We start from the raw sequence: 20,685 nt of genomic DNA on the forward strand, positions 1-20,685 counted from the left end.
CATGAGGGTTTTCTACTTGGTTATGGCTCAAACTCTCACACTTACCGTGTCTACAACAATTTCACCCGAAAGGTTGAAGAGACGGTAGATGTGAAGTTTGATGAATCTAATGGCTCGCAAGTAGAGCAATTGCCAATTGATGTAGGAGACAAAGACCCTTCAGAAGCAATTCAAGACTTGTCCATTGGCAAAATTCGTCCAACGGAGGTGAAGGAGAGTACTTCATCCGTCCAAGTGGAGGCTTCTACCTCACGACAAGGTGAACCAAGAATCAACACGGAAGCATCCACAAGTGGGACACATCAAGATGAAGAAAAGGAGGAAATACGTCAAGACGAACATCAACAACCTCCTTCTCCACCACGACAAGAGAACGATGACGTCAACAATGAAGAAGGCCAAGAAGAAGAACAAGATGAAGAGGATGTTCAACGAAGACCCAAGCAAAAGCTCTCACGAGTTCGAGCAAGAATTGCCAAAGATCATCCCGTCGAGCAAATCCTCAATGATATACAAACCGGGAGAATCACTCGCTCAAAAACTCGTTTAGCTAACTTTTCTGAAAACTATTCATTCATCTCTAGCATTGAACCTATGAAGGTTGAAGAAGCATTGGAAGATCCAGATTGGATCAACGCTATGCATGAAGAGCTACATAATTTTGAGAGAAACCAAGTTTGGACATTGGTCGAGAAGCCCGACAACAACCACAACATCATTGGTACCAAATGGGTGTTTCGTAACAAGCAAGATGAAGATGGACAAGTGGTTTGCAACAAAGCACGTCTCGTCGCCCAAGGGTACACACAAGTCGAAGGTATGGACTATGGTGAGACGTATGCTCCCGTTGCTAGACTTGAGTCCATTCGCATCTTACTTGCCTATGCTAATCACCATAATATCACCTTGTACCAAATGGACATTAAAAGTGCTTTTCTAAATGGTGAAATAGAGGAGGATGTTTATGTCAAACAACCTCCCGGCTTTATCAATCCTAAGAAACCAAATCATGTTTACAAACTTCACAAAGCTCTTTATGGTCTTAAACAAGCTCCTAGAGCATGGTATAAATGCTTGACCAAGTTCCTTACTACAAGTGGTTTTGAAATTGGTAAAATTGATTCTACTCTTTTTACTAAGAGTGTTAATGGAGAACTATTTGTATGCCAAATTTATGTTGATGATATCATATTTGGTTCAACTAACCCTCTCTTTAGTGAAAAATTTGGAAAACTAATGTCAGAGAAGTTTGAGATGTCTATGATGAGTGAACTCAAATTCTTTCTCGGATTGCAAATCAAGCAAACTAAGGAAGGTACATTTGTCTCTCAAACAAAGTACACCAAGGACTTATTCAAGAAGTTCAATATGCAAGAATGCAAAGGTATGTCTACACCCATGCCTACTAGTGGACATAATGATTTGACCAAAGATGGTGAACCTGTTGATCAAAAGGTTTATCGCTCTATGATTGGTTCATTGTTATACCTATGTGCTTCACGTCCCGATATTATGCTAAGTGTGTGCATGTGTGCACGAGATCAAGCTGCTCCTAAGGATTGTCATCTTAAGGCTGTGAAAAGGATAGTGAGATATTTAATCCATACACCAAATTTTGGCATTTGGTATCCTAAGAGGTCTCTTTTGATCTTGTTGGCTATTCCGACTCGGATTATGCCGGAGACAAGGTTGATAGAAAGTCCACTTCGGGTACTTGTCAATTTCTTGGCAGATCTCTTGTGTCTTGGTCTTCCAAGAAACAAAACTCGGTATCCTTATCCACCGCTGAAGCGGAATACATTGCCGCTGGTTCATGTTGTGCTCAATTACTTTGGATGACCCAAACTCTTAAATATTATGGGATTTATGTGAAACATGTTCCACTGCTTTGTGACAATGAAAGTGCTATCAAAATTGGTCATAATCCTGTACAACATTCTCGGACTAAGCATATTGAAGTTCGTCATCATTTCATTCGAGATCATGTTGCTAAGGGTGACATCAATGTTAAGCATGTTCGCACCGATAAGCAATTAGCGGATATATTCACTAAACCACTTGATGAGAAAGTGTTTTGCAGGTTGAGAGGAGAATTGAACATCATTGATGCTTCGAACTTGGAGTAGAAACTCCATTGGATACATGCAAGACATGAGCTTATGACTAATCCATGATATATCTCTTATGATAACTATCTTATGTCTTGGATATATTTGCACCTTGCATGTTGTCTAACCCATGTAGGTGCTTGGTTGAATCTAATTCCATGAGATTGCGACTCACTCATATCCTGAGTGATCTCTACATCACCAAGACTCTACACAATAGTGGTTGAAGACAAGGAAGCACAAAACCATTCAAACATATCCTTTGACAAATTCTATATTAAGCTTCATGATTGTCATTTTTGGATACACAAGTGCTTTTCCTTGCAAGAACTAACCCATGTAGGTAGATGAACTCAAACTCCAAATGGTGCTCCCAACTCTCGATGAGCTACATCAACCTTGAGCACCCACACAAGTTCAACTACATGAGCAAGAACCACATCACCACCCAAGGTATGTTATTCCATCTTAGAGAAGCTTTACTCCAAGACATGAGTCAAAGCAACTCAACCAGATGTGAATACATCAAGATGCTTAAACGAAAAATGGTAACCCCATTTTGAGCTTAAACGATGAGTATGACCTATGATCAAGTGTTCTCACCTGACTCCTAAGTCAATATACTCTAACATAGGTGACTATGTCACCGCCCAATTCTAGATGAAGTTCTCTTGTGTTCTTTTCTGAGTTATTGCATTTGTCCCTTGCATATTTGTTTCTTTCTTTTTCAATTAAAAAAAACTTCATCTAGAAACTTTCACTCTTTTCTTTTTGATTTTTGTTCTGCATATTTCTGCATCAAATTCCTTGCAAATCTTTCAGCTAATTCATTGCAAATCTTTGTGAGATCTTACTTGACTAGTGAGCTGATGTGACAAGTGTTTTCTCTGTGATGAACTCGGTTTCACCGAATAGCTATTTTTGGTCCAACCGAATCCCTTCGGTACTACCGAAACATGCCACTCGGTGCCACCGATTTTGCAACAGGAAAAATAGTTTGCCACATATTCTATATTTCTTCTGATCCAGCTCCACTCAATGAATCTTGTCCTCTACAAGCATCACAGTTTTATTCACTGCTTTGTACTAAATCTCAAGGACCAAACCTATTCGACGGATTCCAGGAAAAACCTTCTTGGAAATTGATGTCAAAGGGGGAGAGAGAGATCACATCAAAGCTTATCATCAGAGAGAGAGAGAGAGAGATCACATCAAAAGCTTATCACCTACAAAGGAGAAAGTACTAAGGGGGAGAGAATACTCAAGGATCCTAGATGCTTGGTGTTCAAGAGGAGAGATGCCACATGTCTTTTTGGGGGAAAGACATGTTCATATGGACTCATTTGAATTTAGTTCTATTCATATCTTTCAGCTCTGATTTTCTGTTTCCTATCTTCTCCCAATATCCCATGTAAGATTCAGGGGGAGCAAGACACCTAAGGGAAAGAAATCAGTCAAATTCATTGCATATCTTTATTCTTGGGGACATGTTGAATTCAATATGGTACCTTGTACTCACTCTCTACATGTCATCCCAGTCTTGGTATTCTTGTGGTTTCTTTTGTTTTCTCTGGCTAGTGGACGTACCTGTGTTATCTAACCTTGTTCGTGCAGGTGCATTCCATCCTAAGCCAACTCAAGACCACAAGGTAAGTATATGCATCAAAATCATGAGTATGAGGAGTTCTTGCTTATGTACATACTGTTTGCAAGGACTCATGAGAATGAAGGTATTTTCCTTGATAATCTTTTACTCTGATGCATATGGCCAAGATACATGCAACACATTGCCTACTCTGTCATGGTTATGTTCTCACATGCCTCCATATTTCATATTTACATGAGTGCATACATGTAGGGGGAGCCTATGCTTGTTACATGTTCTTCCAAAGCTTTACTTGATGTTCTTTATATCTTTATCTAAAGCTTTGATGTATGTTGCCATCAATTACCAAAAAGGGGGAGATTGAAAGCACAAGTGCTCCCTAGGTGGTTTTGATAATTGATGACAACATATCTCTTGTTGGACTAACATTTCGATCTAGCATGTTTCAGATAAGTTCAACAATGGAGTGGCATGGACTAAAGGTTGTGGGAACTCCTTCAAGATGCTAAGGACAAAGGATTGGCTAAAGCTTCAAGCTCAAGACTCCTCATTTTACATTTTAGTGATCCAAGATCACATTGAGTCTTTAGGAAAAGCCAATACTATTAAGGAGGGATGAGGTGTTGCTTAATGAGCCTCTTGCTTCATGTGCTTAGTGATATGCTCCAAAACCCTCAGCTACTCTCCCACTTCCACATATGACCTAAACCCTAAGCCAAACTCGGTCCTACCGATTCTTCCTATCCGGCGCCACCGAGTTCCACTTGTCATAAGCCACTACCAAACCCTAATCAGTTCGGTCTCACCGATGGGATCTCGGTCTCATCGAGATGGGCTTGCAAACTCTCTGTTACCCATTGCAATATTCTCGGTCCCACCGAGATATGCAATCGGTTCCACCGAGTTTGCTTGGCCAAATCTCAGTTTCACTTATTACCCAAATCGGTCCCACCGAGTTTGAGTAATCGGTCAAACCGAGTTTTGGATTTACCCTAACCCTAGCACATCGGTCCCACCGAGTTGATCCAGTCGGTCCCACCGAAATCCCTAACGGTCACTAGGTCTACATTTTCGGTCCGACCGAGTTCGCTGATTTGGTCCCACCGAGATTGGAAAACTGTGTGTAACGGTTGGATTTTGTGTGGAGGCTATATATACCCCTCCACCTCCTCTTCATTTGAAGAGAGAGCCATCAGAACACACACACCATTCCAACTCATATGTTCTGAGAGAGAACCACCTACTCATGTGTTGAGACCAAGATATTCCATTCCTACCATATGAATCTTGATCTCTAGCCTTCCCAAGTTGCTTTCCACTGAAATCTTCTTTCCACCAAATCCAAATTCTATGAGAGAGAGTTGAGTGTTGGGGAGACTATCATTTGAAGCACAAGAGCAAGGAGTTCATCATCAACACACCATTTGTTACTTCTTGGAGAGTGGTGTCTCCTAGATTGGCTAGGTTTCACTTGGTAGCCTCCGACAAGATTGTGGAGTTGAACCAAGGAGTTTGTAAGGGCAAGGAGATCGCCTACTTCGTGAAGATCTACCGCTAGTGAGGCAAGTCCTGTGTGGGCGATGGCCATGGTGGGATAGACAAGGTTGCTTCTTCGTGGACCCTTTATGGGTGGTTGCTTCTTCGTGGACCCTTCATGGGTGGAGCCCTGTGTGGCCTCGCGCAACCGTTACCCTTGGGTGGAGCCCTGTGTGGACTCGCGCAACCGTTACCATTTGTGGGTTGAAGTCTCCATCAACGTGGATGTAGGATAGCACCACCTATCCGAACCACGGGAAAAACATCCGTGTCTCCAATTGCGTTTGAATTCATCAAACCCTTCTCTTTACATTCTTGCAAGTTGCATGCTTTACATTCCGCTACTCATATACTCTTTGCATGCTTGCTTGATATGTATTGTGTGTGTTGAAATTGCGCCTAAACTCCACTTAAATCGAAAAAGGTTAAAAATTGCAACTTTAGCATTAAGTGTCTAATCACCCCCCCTCTAGACACATCTACTTCTTGATCCTACACAAACCCACGACACCTGTTGATAAGCGCCATATCAGTACCTGCCTCATCAATCTTGTGTTGTAAAGCCGCAACCTCTATAGTTCGGACAGTTTCCGGGGAGGTCACAGCCTGTGTTCCACTTAATCATAGTACTTCCTAGGCATATCTTTTGATCCTCTGATCGCCTCCCTCAGGAAACCAATCAAAGTCTCAGGGGCTACTATCTATACAGAGGTGTACTCTTGAATAAAACATAATCAAACATATTACAGTACAAACCTCGAAGCCTCTTAGCAGGCCCACGAAGGCCTCATTCAATCTGCTTTTCGCGAACAGGACCTTTTCGATCACCATGCCCATCAAGGTACGATGTTACTTTGAGACGGACGCCTGTCGCAGCATGTTCGTCAACATATCCGGCGCCTTTGGGGCCCTGGAGGCTGCTGTAGGAATACGGCCTCTCTTTGAAGGGATCTGTTTATTCATATCCGGCTGTAGACCGGACTGTTCGGGGCCTTCAATGTTGGTCCTTGATACGTCTCCAACGTATCTATAATTTTTGATTGCTCCATGCTATATTTTCTACTGTTTTGGACATTATTGGGCTTTACTAGACACTTGTTTTGGGACTAACCTACTAACCGGAGGCCCAGCCCAGAATTGTTGTTTTTTTTGCCTATTTTAGGGTTTTGAAGAAAAGGAATATCAAACGGAGTCCAAACGGAATGAAACCTTCGGGAATGTGATTTTTGGAACGAACAAGACCCAGGAGACTTGGACCCTACGTCAAGCAACCAACAGGGAGGCCACGAGGTAGGGGGTGCGCCTACCCCCCCCCCCCCCCCAGGCGCACCCTCCACCCTCGTGGGCCCCCTGTTACTCTGTCGACGTACTTCTTCCTCCTATATATACCTACGTACCCCCAAACGATCAGATACGGAGCCAAAACCCTAATTCCACCGCCGTAACTTTCTGTATCCACGAGATCCCATCTTGGGGTCTATTCCGGAGCTCCGCCGGAGGGGGCATCGATCACGGAGGGCTTCTACATCAACACCATAGCCTCTCCGATGAAGTGTGAGTAGTTTACTTCAGACCTACGTGTCCATAGTTATTAGCTAGATGGCTTCTTCTCTCTTTTTGGATCTCAATACAAAGTTCTCCCCCTCTCTTGTGGAGATCTATTCAATGTAATCTTCTTTTGTAGTGTGTTTGTTGAGACCGATGAATTGCAGGTTTATGATCAAGTTTATCTATGAAAAATATTTGAATCTTCTCTGAATTCTTTTATGTATGTTTGGTTATCTTTGCAAGTCTCCTTGAATTATCAGTTTGGTTTGGCCTACTAGATTGATCTTTCTTGCAATGGGAGAAGTGCTTAGCTTTGGGTTCAATCTTGCGGTGTCCTTTCCCAGTGACCGTAGGGGCAGAAAGGCATGTATTGTATTATTGCCATCGAGGATAACAAGATGGGGTTTTTATCATATTGCATGAATTTATCCCTCTACATCATGTCATCTTGCTTAAAGCGTTACTCTGTTCTCTCAAACTTAATACTCTATATGCATGTTGGATAGCGGTCGATGTGTGGAGTAATAGTAGTAGATGCAGGCAGGAGTCGGTCTACTTGTCTTGGACGTGATGCCTATATACATGATCATACCTAGATATTCTCATAACTATGCTCAATTTTGTCAATTGGTCAAAAGTAATTTGTTCACCCACCGTAAAATATTTATGCTCTTGAGAGAAGCCACTAGTGAAACCTATGGCCTCCGGGTCTATCTTCATCATATTAAATTTTCCAATACTTAGTTATATTCATTGCTTTTATTTTACTTTGCATCTTTATCATAAAAATATTATCTTATCATATCTATCAGATCTCACTCTCGTAAGTGACCGTGTAGGGATTGACAACCCCTTATTGCGTTGGTTGCGAGGATTTATTTGTTTTGTGTAGGTGCGAGGGACTCGCACGTAGCCTCCTACTAGATTGATACTTTGGTTCTCAAAAACTGAGGGAAATACTTACGCTACTTTGCTGCACCACCCTTTCCTCTTCAAGGGAAAACCAACGCAAGTGCTCAAGAGGTAGCAAGAAGGATTTCTGGCGCCGTTGCCGGGGAGGTCTACGCAAAAGTCAACATACCAAGTACCCATCACAACCTTTATCTCCCGCATTACATTATTTGCCATTTGCCTCTCGTTTTCCTCTCCACCACTTCACCATTGCAGTTTTATTCGCCTTCTCTCTCTCTATCCTCCCCTTCCTTCTCTATTTACCTCTTTTTGCCCATTTCTTGTTTGCTTGTGTGTTGGATTGCTTGCTTGTCACGATGGCTCAAGATAACACTAAATTGTGTGACTTTACCAATACCAACAATAATGAATTTATTAGCACTCTGATTGCTCCTCTTACCGATGCTGAATCTTGTGAAATTAATGCTGCCTTGCTGAATCTTGTCATGAAAGATCCGTTTTCCGGCCTTCCTAGTGAAGATGCCGCTACCCATCTAAATAGCTTTGTTGATTTGTGTGATATGCAAAAGAAGAAAGATGTGCACAATGATATTGTTAAATTGAAGCTATTTCCTTTTTCGCTTAGAGGTCGTGCTAAAGCTTGGTTTTCATCTTTGCCTAAAAATAGTATTGACTCTTGGAATAAGTGCAAAGATGCTTTTATCTCTAAGTATTTTCCTCCCGCTAAGATCATCTCTCTTAGAAATGATATTATGAATTTTAAGCAACTTGATCATGAACATGTTGCACAAGCTTGGGAGAGGATGAAATTAATGATACATAATTAGCCTACTCATGGTTTGAATTTGTGGATGATTATACAAAAATTTTATGCTGGATTGAATTTTGCTTATAGAAATCTTTTAGATTCGGCCGCGGGAGGCACTTTTATGGAGATCACTTTAGGAGAAGCTACGAAACTCCTAGATAATATTATGGTTAATTATTCTCAGTGGCACTGACGGTGTCCTGGACTAGGTGGTACTCACCACGTCATCTCCCGATCTGTTAGATTGGGCCGAGGACCTCCATGGCCGTATACTCATGGGCGAGTTCGGGCAGTTGCCGCATACATGGAAGATTCTACAAAACATGGTGATCAAGACAAGGACTCCTCCCCACCGGCGTATTCGGCTAGGACTCTTATTAATCTAGGCCTCTGGTGCATTATATAAACCAGGGCCAGGCTAGTCGATAGGATATACAACATACACATCAACAATCATACTATAGGCTAGCTTCTAGGGTTTAGCCTCTCTCATCTCGTGGTAGATCTACTCTTGTACTACCCATATCATCAATATTAATCAAGCAGGACGTAGGGTTTTACCTCCATCGAGAGGGCCCGAACCTGGGTAAAACTTCGTGTCCCTTGCCTCCTGTTACCATCCGGCCTAGACGCACAGTTTGGGACCCCCTACCCAAGATTCGCCGGTTTTGACACCGACATTGGTGCTTTCATTGAGAGTTCCGCTGTGTGATCGACAAAAGGATCAATGGCTCGCCTGCTGATCAACTGCGACTTCGACGTCTTCGTCACCAGTTCGACTGGTCACCTTGGTTCGACCAAGAATTGCGCCTCGTGTTCGGATCACTATGTTCGGACGAGGGCCTTCATCAAACATCAACTCCGATCTCTATCAAGATCATGGAGGAATCATCTATGGAGCTCGGGGGCTCAACGTCAACATTGCCCTCAAGCGACCGTGCTATTTCTTTTGGACAGCAAACTCGTATTTGCCGCCACCACCTCCTCGAGTATCGCTTTGACGATCGCTTTGGTGGAATTGTGCGCAATTGAGTCTATAACAACCCTGGAAAATTTCGTCGAATTCCGATGGAGGAATCTCTGGCAATCCACGATATACCGGAGCCCTATCAAATCTTGATGGGAATTTGGATGAGTTTAGGGCGTGGTGTCCAGCTTCTAGCTCGGACGTCCTTTGGAAGATCCAACCGTTGATCGGCTGCAGAATTCCTATATCTACCACCTCTCAAAATTTCAGCTCGATCCGACCGTCCAAACTCCGGGAACCTTCCAATTAGTGCATCACTTTTCGGATCTATTTTCTGCGCGAAAACGAATCCGACCCGAGTTCATCTTTTTTTATGAACGGGATTTCGGACATCCCTTTTGAAGGAAATTTTGTATGGGGTATTGTGTTTTGTTCCCAAACACATCTCACTAACTTTAAGATCTTTTGAACATGATCTTCAACATCATGCTGGTGTCAAACCAGTCCGGCAATATTACTCCACGGCTGCTGACCTGCGCTAGACACGTCGTCACTTTAGCCGAGCTCAACTTCTTCGGATCATCATCTCGGCAAGCCGAACAAGAGTCCGGCATCACGAAGGATAAATCATCATCAACATCGCCGCCCCATGGATTACACGGAGCGGGCATACCGGCATCGCCGCACGGTCGCTTCATCAAGCCGGCATCTACCACGTCACGACCTGCATCGACAGGGCCGCACTATTGCTTCTTCAAACTGGTGTCCATCACGCCGACCTACTTCGACTCATCGGCTGACGTCGAGGCTTCGACATCTCGGCTGGACCGGGGGCTTCGCCATCTCTTCATCAACCTACTCCGGACACTTCGGCGTCACTAGCCGACCAGCTCCATCACATTAGCTGGGCCAAGGGCTTTGCCTCGGCGAGTCAACCTTTACTAGCATTGCCATGCCGTCGTTTTATCGCCCATCAGGCAATGGGTGTGCGGAGCGAGTCCCAATTTTGGGAATCACCTTCCTTCGGATTGCTACAACAAATAAACCAGGTGCTATTAATCCCAGTATTTTTTGCTTGTTTGGGTTGATTTTTCCCAAGGAATTATTACTCTGGTTTGTCCATGATATGTACACAGGTCTATCAAGTGGTGACCGCATTAACGATGGTCGTGTGGTGGTTCGATCAGTTTTCGTACATAGTCCGGCGAACGCTGCATCCGGAGCAAGGACCGACCTGTGAATTCAGGCTTTGCCACGCCTTTACTACATCTTGCCGACGCCCTGCATCGACATTGACTTCGGCGCCAGGACATATTTCTTCTATTCCTCACTTTGCATAAATTATTTATTATGCAACATTTTTTAATTATCATTATTACTATTATCTCCGGTTTGCACTATTTTTTGTGCACAGGAAAATGATCCGGGGACTTCGGCGTCACTCTGTCGGTCTACATTGACCGTGCTATGTCACCACTTCGGCGTGTCGAGCTCTCCGCTCCGCCACCTCGGGACCAGCTTGGGGGATGGAACCTTGCCCCGCATCAAGCTCGGACCGCGTCATCAATACCGAACACATTAACCAGCTAAGTCGCTTTCATGCTCAAAGCTTTAATTTCTAACTTGTGTTCGGTTCGACCAAGCATTATACTTTTTTGGAAAAAAGTTGCTTGTAAAAAATTTCCTTGTCCAAACTTTGTTTGTGACGCATAAATTCAAATACCCAATTCATTTGGGGGCTTCCTTCATGAAGCTTTTCCACTTGCATATGATTATACTTGTACGGCTTCGTTCCTTGTTCGTGTATTACGCCACAATATGGACCATATTGACTTAAGCGATATGCAAGCTGGGTTGCCTCGCTCCTGTGTTTACCCCTACGTTCATGATTGTTCGGCTAGGGAGTAAAGGGATCACCTCTGCGATTGTCACGATCGGGTCGCCCGAGCCGGACCTCAGACTGGGTGAAGCTGAAAGCTAGCGCTCTTATAGTTTTCAATGATGGTCGGCCCACAACGAAACTCATGAGTACAAAAAATCTATTGCATGAGTCTCATAATAACAATGAGCACCGAAGAAAGGTATCGGTGGGGGTACTATTTTCTTCGAAGATGCTTCTTACACTTCACGGTAATATAGCATAAGTTCCCTAAGCGCGCTTTGTCTGTTATAGCCTTATGGCCTGATTGCCTGGTTATTGGAAACACCGTCGATATTCTCGACCGATGGAGTACATAACACTTTTCGGTCCTCGACCAAAGAGGGAGAAGCTGACGGTCGGTTAAGACGCGTTTAAAGTTCGGTTGAACATAGATATGATATAAGTACTTCAGTACATGCAATCATTCTTCTACCCAAGTCACTTGGGGGCTCTTAAGTTTATTTGAGCCATTTATAATAAGTGTTCTTCTTCTTAGTCGTTGCCAAGTTTTATTATTATTATTTATCACTCCTTTTTTTGACACGAGTGTGCGGTCACTAGCCGGGGAGCCTAATTTCTCTCTAAAAGCCGCTAGAGTTTAGTTTGCTAAACTGGCCTGATGAGAAGTACTCCGCCCTCGGGATAGGAGGTTGAAGCCGTAGGCTGACCCGCTCGAAGTCTTGAGATAGGATGTATCATGTTAAAGCACGACAGAAGCACTTCTTTTTTCTAAGACCAACTTTCGGATTGGCACCGAACACTTGATATTGTTCGGACATCATGTTTTTACTGACGTTTCTTGGTTTTCCAAGCTTTTTGGCACTTTTAAACTATTTGTGCTTTTCCAGCATTAGTCTCGCAGTGCAACGCCGGACACCTTTAGGGATTTGGCAAAAACATTCTCAGATATTGCTATATATGCATCGGTTTCGAATTGTGTCTTTGGTCAATAGTTGGGTTGCCCGGCTCCTGCACTTGCTTCCTACGTTCCGTTTTGTTCGTCTAGGCGTGCAAAGGGAGAACCACTGTGATTGTGCTTCCAGCTCACACGGTTAAGCACCTCAATGGAGAAAGCCAAAAACTGACTTTCACAATAAGCATAAACTGGTCAGCGATCCGATGACTATGTTAAATGATGGGACGTTCATAACATTGGCTGAAGTGTTTACGGCTTGACCCCGACTGTCGCTGAACACTACCGGGGGCTATTAACTGGCCTCCCAAACTAAATCCTCAATATTTTGCTCTTACATTAGAGCTGAGGTTTAATGATCATGCTTAGCATGAAAACCCAAAGAAAGGAACCGATAGCGGGACTATTTTCTTTGGAAGACATTTCTTCTGTTAAACAGTAATATAACTCTTTGCGTACCTTTTTTATAAAACCGTATGGCCAGATTGCCTCATTTGTTGTAAATCTTTGACCTCATAAAGGCTTTATAAAGTAAGACAAACACTCCTCGGCTACTGGCCGAGGAGGTGGAAGCCGATGGTCGGTCAACAAAGTTTTCTACAATGCGGATCCGAGCATTAATGATGTAAAGTACTTGGATACATAGAGTCATTACACATAATTTGTGATTTTACTATGGATTTTGATCCTTAATTCGGCCACCCGTGCCTGCATTAAGGCTCGGGGGCTATTGGGCTTCGGGCTTACTATTTACAAATATTAAAGGGGCACATTGATCCCCTGATCTGGTGTTACCACCCGACCAGTGTCTCGGGGGCTACTGCATTGCTTATCCAATGCAGAAAATTTTATGTGCAATATAGTTTCTGAGGAGATTTCAATCCTCAGGTTGGTCGGCCGCACCCAACCTGAGTCTCGAGGACCGAGCACGCCGCTTTTAGTGTCCCAAAGTATTCTGCCAAGCTTGGACTTGATACTCAGGCCGATTTTGCAAATCAACCTGAGTCTCAGCGGCTACTGGGATCAGCGGTCTTACGTCATCCTTCAGGTGCATCTCGGGTTTTAGACCGATACACACCTTGAGGGCTACTGGCTATATATCTCGGCAGAGAATAAATTGCACCAATAAAAAATATTCACAAAAAATCAGCCCACATTTGGGGTGGTGCACCACCTCAGAAGCAGCCCAGCATAAAGCTCGGGCGCTAGTGGCTGGCTCCATAGAGGGCATTTCCGGCATTAAGCTCGGCTAAACTCCTTCAAACTTCTTTGAATCAAGGTGATTTACGACACCTCGGATATAGTCCGGCGTTGGAGCTCGGATACAGTCCGGCGTTGGAGCTCGGATATATTTCGGCGTTGGAGCTCGGAAGCAGTCCGGCATTAGTGCTCGGCTGCAAAAGATACCTCGAATTCTATTCGGCGTTAGAGCTCAGACGCAAGAGGACACTGCCTCCCGGAAACAACTTCAAACCCGAGGTGTGGCATAAAAATAACAAAGCATTAATAAAGGCCGGAAACTTAAAGGGGCTCCTCGGATACCCGACGTGTAAACTCGTCGAATGCATTTCGGCAATCCTCAAGATCGAAGATGGGAAGATTTGTTTCGGCGTTGGAGCTCGGAAGCAGTCCGGCATTAGTGTCGGCTGCAAAAGATACCTCGAATTCTATTCGGTGTTAGAGCTGAGACGCAAGAGGACACTGCCTCCCGGAAACAACTTCAAACCCGAGGTGTGGCATAAAAATAACAAAGCATTCATAAAGGCCGGAAACTTAAAGGGGCTCCTCGGATACCCGACGTGTAAACTCGTCGAATGCATTTCGGCAATCCTCAAGATCGAAGATGGGAAGATTTGTTGAACCAGTTTCCAAGACCGACAACCGAAAATGAAGAACAGTTCGGAAGAATCGAGGAGCGTCTCTAACTTGAAGACCGGTTTAGGGGGCTACTGACGGTGTCCTGGACTAGTTGGTACTCACCACGTCATCTCCCGCTCTGTTAGATTGGGCCGAGGACCCCCATGGCCGTATACTCATGGGCGAGTTCGGACAGTTGCCGCATACATGGAAGATTCTACAAAACTTGGTGATCAAGACAAGGACTCCTCCCCAACGGCGTATTCGGCTAGGACTCTTGTTAACCTAGGCCTCTGGTGCATTATATAAACCAGGGCCAGGCTAGTCGATAGGATATACAACATACACATCAACAATCATACCATAGGCTAGCTTCTAGGGTTTAGCCTCTCTGATCTCGTGGTAGATCTACTCTTGTACTACCCATATCATCAATATTAATCAAGCAGGACGTAGGGTTTTACCTCCATCGAGAGGGCCCGAACCTGGGTAAAACTTTGTGTCCCTTGCCTCCTGTTACCATCCGGCCTAGACGCACAGTTCGGGACCCCCTACCCAAGATCCGCCGGTTTTGACACCGACAGGCACACTGAAAGATCTACTAATAAGAAAGTACATGTGATAGAAGAAATTAATGTTTTGAGTGGAAAGATGGATGAATTTATGAAATTATTTGCTAATGAAAGTGTTTCTTCTAATCCTAATGATATGCCTTTGTCTACTTTGATTGAGAATACTAATGAATCTATGGATGTGAATTTTGTTGGTAGGAACAATTTTGGTAACAACGCGTATAGAGGAAATTTTAATCCTAGGCCTTATCCTAGTAATTCCTCTAATAATTATGGTAATTCCTGCAACAATTCTTATGGAAATTATAATAAGATGCCCTCTGATTTTGAATCTAATATTCAAGAATTTATTACTTTGCAAAAGAATTTCAATGCTTTCATTGAAGAAAAATTGCTTAAGATTGATGAGTTGGCTAGGAAGGTTGATAGAATTTCTCTTAATGTTGATTATTTGAAACTTAGATCTATTCCACCTAAGCATGATATCAATGAGTCTCTCAAAGCCATGAGAATTTCCATTGATGAGTGCAAAGAAAGAACCGCTAGGATGCGTGCTAAGAAAGATTCCTTTATAAAAGCGTGTTTGTCAGGACCCCGATTCCAAGTCACATCGATCTAGCCGGTAACACCTCATATCACATTGCGGCCTCACGCACGGTATCCCCACGGGTGTCGCCTTACCAAGGCCCGGGACCGTTTGCGCCTTTTGTCTCACGTATATGATAGTGTCGCTAGCATCGATATGACAGAGAACCCGGGCCGACATGGCTAGTCGTGAACCGGCACTAACCTATGGGAACAGGCATACATGAATCACATCGAGCATGTCGGTCAGCAGCGTGTGAATCCGGGCTGTAGCACTGGGCTAACAGGACTCCGAGAACCTGGGCTGTAGCAGGCTAGGCAGGACTTCGGATGTCACCGCGTGACATTTCCCCGAAGGGACAGACACAGGAAAAAAGTGAAACACATGCCGGCCAGTCAAGTGTCCTGAGTAGTAGTGCTGGGCTAACAGGACTCCGGTGAACCGGGCTGTAGCAGACTACTATGGCTCATGGAAGCACTAGACTACATTTCCCCATAAGAGAGGCTGCCAAGGATAAATAACTAGATTATCGGATCCCACACATACCAAGCATTTCTATCATACACACAATATGCTCGATATGTGTAACTATGACATGGCATCACAACATAACTCTACAACTCAAGTATTTATTCATTAGGCTCCAAGGAGCGAGATATTACAAACATGGGTCTCATGACCGAACAATCATAGCATACAAATCAAGGCACAAGCGGAAGCTTAACATGTCTGAGTACAGACATCTACAAATGAAAAAGGCTAAGAAGCCTGACTATCTACCAGATCCTGCCGAGGGCACAAGATCGTAGCTGAGGTATCAAGCTAAACGTCGAAGTCCATGCGGAACTACTAGCGAGACTGAAGTCTCTCTGCAAAACATAAATTAAGCAAACGTGAGTACAAAGGTACTCAGCAAGACTTACATCAGAACTAGCTGCATATGCATCGGTATCAACAAGGGGGGTGGTGGAGTTTGACTGCAGCAAGCCAGCTTTGACTCAGTGGCTAACCTGAACTACGATTGCAAGCAACTCTTTTGAGGTGGCGCACACGAGTCCACATATTCACCATTCAATACACCACTATGGATCCGCTCCCGTCTCCCTACGAGAAGGCCATCCATAGCACTCACACTTATCTTGCGAGTTTTAGAGTATCCACTTTCACTTGTCTATGAACTGTTATAGGCAACCTAGAAGTCCTTTACCACGGACGCGGCTATTCGAATAGTTTTATACCCTGCAGGGGTGTACTTCATCACACATGTTAACATGTTTCCACCACTTAGCGTCTGCACACGACATGTGCTCGGCAGACTTCAAGCGAAAGCCGACGTGGGTGTAGACCACGACCTGACTAACCACACAAGTCTCTAGTCCAGGTTTATCGCCTATTCGGGTTCCATCCGCGAGGAGATCCGGCCGGAGTTTCGCTCCCAGCCCCAAATGATGTGTGCAGGGTTCCTGAGACACCAAACGGGCGCCCGGTACACCGTGCCACAGTGTATCTACCGCATCATAGCCCACCCCTAGGGACAGCGCTACGCACGGCCGCCAACACATATCCTATAAACACCAGAAACTAGTTGCAACTCCTGGACAGAGGACGAGAGGGTCAGTAAGTCGAGCAGGGTCATATCTCAGGGCCCAATGTGTGGTAGTAGCTGGTTCATGGATCACAAACACAGAAGTCAGTTCGTGAGAACGGTTTCAATGAGACAACCCACCATGTACTCCTACATGGCCTCTCACCGCTACCTTTACCAAATCGTGTTCACACACTTAACTCACACACAGTAGGACATGTTCACAACTTTCCAATTCATCCCTGATGAATCAGACCTGACACAACTCTAAGCAATAGCAGGCATGACAAGCAAACATGAATGAGTAGGCACATCAGGGATCAAACAACTCCTACTCATGCTAGTGGGTTTCATCTATTTACTGTGGCAATGACAGGTCATGCAAAGGAAAGGGGTTCAACTACCATAGCATGTAACAGTTGAATCGTTGTTGTCCTAATGCAGTAAAAGAGAGCAGGAGCAAGAGTGTGGGTTTGTATCGGAATGAAAAAGGGGGTTTTGCTTGCCTGGCACTTCTGAAGATAGTATAGTTCTTCATCGGTGTCATCGAATTCATCGCTGGATCAACGTCTACTGAGGCGGGACAAACACCGGCAACTAAGAAAGAACACAATCAACACATGACGATATGCAAAAATATGATGCATGCTATGACATGGAAATATGAATGTGTTTTGGGATAATGCAAGCTAGAACATATTGAAATGAGTCCATTTGAACCAAAGATTCAAATGCAAACCCATTTTATGAAGTCATATTAGTGCATTAACTTGTTTCACCTAAACAGCAAGGTTAGAGTGTTCTGACATGCATGAAACTAGTACAGATGGAAAGATTGGATTTTCCTGATCATTTTTCATATATAATTTATCTTATTTGGAGTTATAGATAATTTTCTATGATTTTTAGAAGTTTGGGGCATTTTCTGGAATTTCCTGAATAAAAAATAAATCCAGAAAATAGATTATTGCGTCGGCATGACATCAGTGTGACATCAGCAGGTCAACACGCCAGGTCCAGGTCAAACCTAACTAGTGGGTCCCACTGGTCAGTCTCACAGTGATGGCTAGGCTCACAGACATGTGGGCCCGGTCAAAGGCCACGTCAGCACGGTCAATGCTGACGCGTGGGTCCACTGATTTTATTAGTTAACCTAATTATTTTGGTTATCCAGTAAACTAACAAGGCGGGTCCCACTGGTCAGTGTCTTGTGTTAAATTAATAGGGTTAGTTAGCCCCTAAACTAATGACGGCCACACCGGCTAACCGGGGATTAGCCGCTGGCGCTAAGCAGGACACGGCGGAGGTCCTCGTCCGGCCGTTTCCGGTGACGAGAGGTCGTGCGAATGGGCTCGTTGGAGAGCCCTTGCCGGCGCGCGTCGGATGGTGGTGGTGGCCGGGCCTGTGGTGGCCGGAGTCATTGTCGGTGATGACTTTGGCGGCAGCCGGAGCTCGGGTGAGCTCGGGGCCTAGGCTACGATGAGCAAGGCGGCACGTGCGAGGCATCAACAGGCTCTATGCGGAGCGGGGATCAAGCGGGGCACGACGGCCGGGCCGTTGAGTGGCCGAGGGTACGTCGGCGGTGAGCACAGGCGGCGGCACGTGCGGGTGGACGCGCTGCGGCAGCTACGGCTTGCGAGAGAGGGAGCGGAGAGGGGAAGCTGGGTCAGGAGCTCACGGCGGTTGCGACGAGGCGAACGGCGAGCTCGAGGAGGTTCTGGAGCGAGTAGGGCGGCGAGAGGGATCTCCGGCGTCCGACAGCGAGGATGAGGATGATGGCGTCGCTTAGGGCGTTCCGCAGGCGCGTGCTTCGTCTTGGGGCTCCGTGGCGTCGAGGCGGAGCCTCTGGACAGCACGGAGAGGCAAGGGGAAGGCGATGGCCGCGGTTGCGCTTGTCGGCGGCGACGACAGCGCTCGGTGGTTTGCGTGCGAGAGAGCCAAAGGAGGAGGGGAGCTCGAGAGAGTGAGCGGGAGGGTCCAGGGGTTTGTGGGCGTCTCCAGGCGCGGATAGGCTCGAAGGGGAGGCCGCCAGCACGAAGAAGGAGGATGGAATTCTCAGGTGCGTGCGCGGGCGACACAACGTCGTCCTCCTGGTAGGAGCTAGGAGATGACTGGCAACGGGCCTGGTGGGCTGGGCCAGCGAGCTGGGCTAGCTGGGCTGCCAGGTAGGTGCCCAGGTAAGTCTCTCTCTCTTTTATTTTTATTTTTCTATTTCCTGTCTGTTTGTTTTGACTTTATTAAAAATGCCAGAGCATTTTCAAAAATCATGATACTTCTTATGGCCACTGTTTGGATTATTTCCAACAGCAAATATTTCAGTTCATGAATATTTGGACATTTAGAATAATATATAATATTTAAATGCCCAAATGCAAATAAGGTATGATTTAATTCAGAGCCCAAATATGTCATGGAAAAATGTGCATCACCTTTGGTACTGTTTACAGCATTTTCCTTAAATGATGAACATTTTTGAAAGCCATTTGGATTTACTGAAAAATATTTTAGGTGAACCTAGTGAATTTCATTTGGTGCTAGGGTTTCAACAATCCTCATTTCAAGTTTCTTTGGAATTTAAGCATGATGGCATGATGAACAAGCAAAGTCAAGCAAGGGCTGAACTGGGGCTGTGACAGCTCACCCCACTAAACAAGAATCTCGTCCCGAGATTCAAGAGTAGGGCAAGGTGAAGGAGGGAACACAATCTAACATAATCTTCACGATCCAGGTTGCACCTCATAAGGTTGTTGATTCGTTGCATACGTTGATCTTGACATCCTCGCTTTTGAGATCTTCATCCATGCGATGACAATGGAAAGAAACCCTACTAGGATTGGTCTTCTCGAAGATCGAGCTATACAATATCACTAGCAGAATGAGATGTTGAAACATCTCGAGTTGACACACAAAACACATCGAGAGGGATGGAAGAACAAACGAAGAGGTTTGATTTGTGGGCAATAATTCCACGCTTAGAAAGATGGTGGATGGTGTCAAGGTGGCAAGGAAATAATTGCCATGATCCCGTAACGGGGCACCTTGGGAAAGGTGACTCGTTGGATTGTTCCCTTAAGTGGCAAAACGAATTACTTTTGATCCATAGATCATTGAAAATCTTCATACCAACTTAAAGTAATTTTTAATTGATCGTTTGAAAGAGCTCGAAGAAATTGCATACTCGGACTAGGATGAATGATGTGGACTACCTTGTTGGAGACAACGCAATGGATGATTTGCTTATCATCGGAGACGGATGGGACCCATGGTAAGTACACTTTTGAAGATGATCCTGGGCAACTACTACTGAGGTGCAAGTTGGGAACAAAATGCAAATGCTGGGAATGATTCTGGTAACTGGGGAAAAACTCAACAATCGAGAGTGTTTCCAATATTTCAATGGTTATAGAATCATCGAAGAAACTGAGAGCACAAGGATCCCTAAGGAACAACTTCTATAATAAGTCGCAGGAAATCCTCATGGAAAGACGGGCAAAGATACTATAATGACAGATCTTCCGGCTAGGTGTGTCGGCCAGAACATCAACCCTGTCGGGACCTACATCATAGATCCTGGGAAAGTTCCAACCATCATGTCTGCTTGAGATTCAGATCTGGTTGGCAATAGGATATTTCAGACAGCATGTCTGGAAAAGAAAGTTTGCAACACAAACCGACGAGATGATGTTGCGAGATTCTCAGAAAATGAACTACGATAGTAAGCTCCAAAACATGAGCCGGTTTTGCTACAAACCTGTGAACACGATGT

This window comes from Triticum aestivum, chromosome 5A (genome assembly GCF_018294505.1).
Source record: "Triticum aestivum cultivar Chinese Spring chromosome 5A, IWGSC CS RefSeq v2.1, whole genome shotgun sequence".
Classification (NCBI taxonomy): domain Eukaryota; kingdom Viridiplantae; phylum Streptophyta; class Magnoliopsida; order Poales; family Poaceae; genus Triticum; species Triticum aestivum.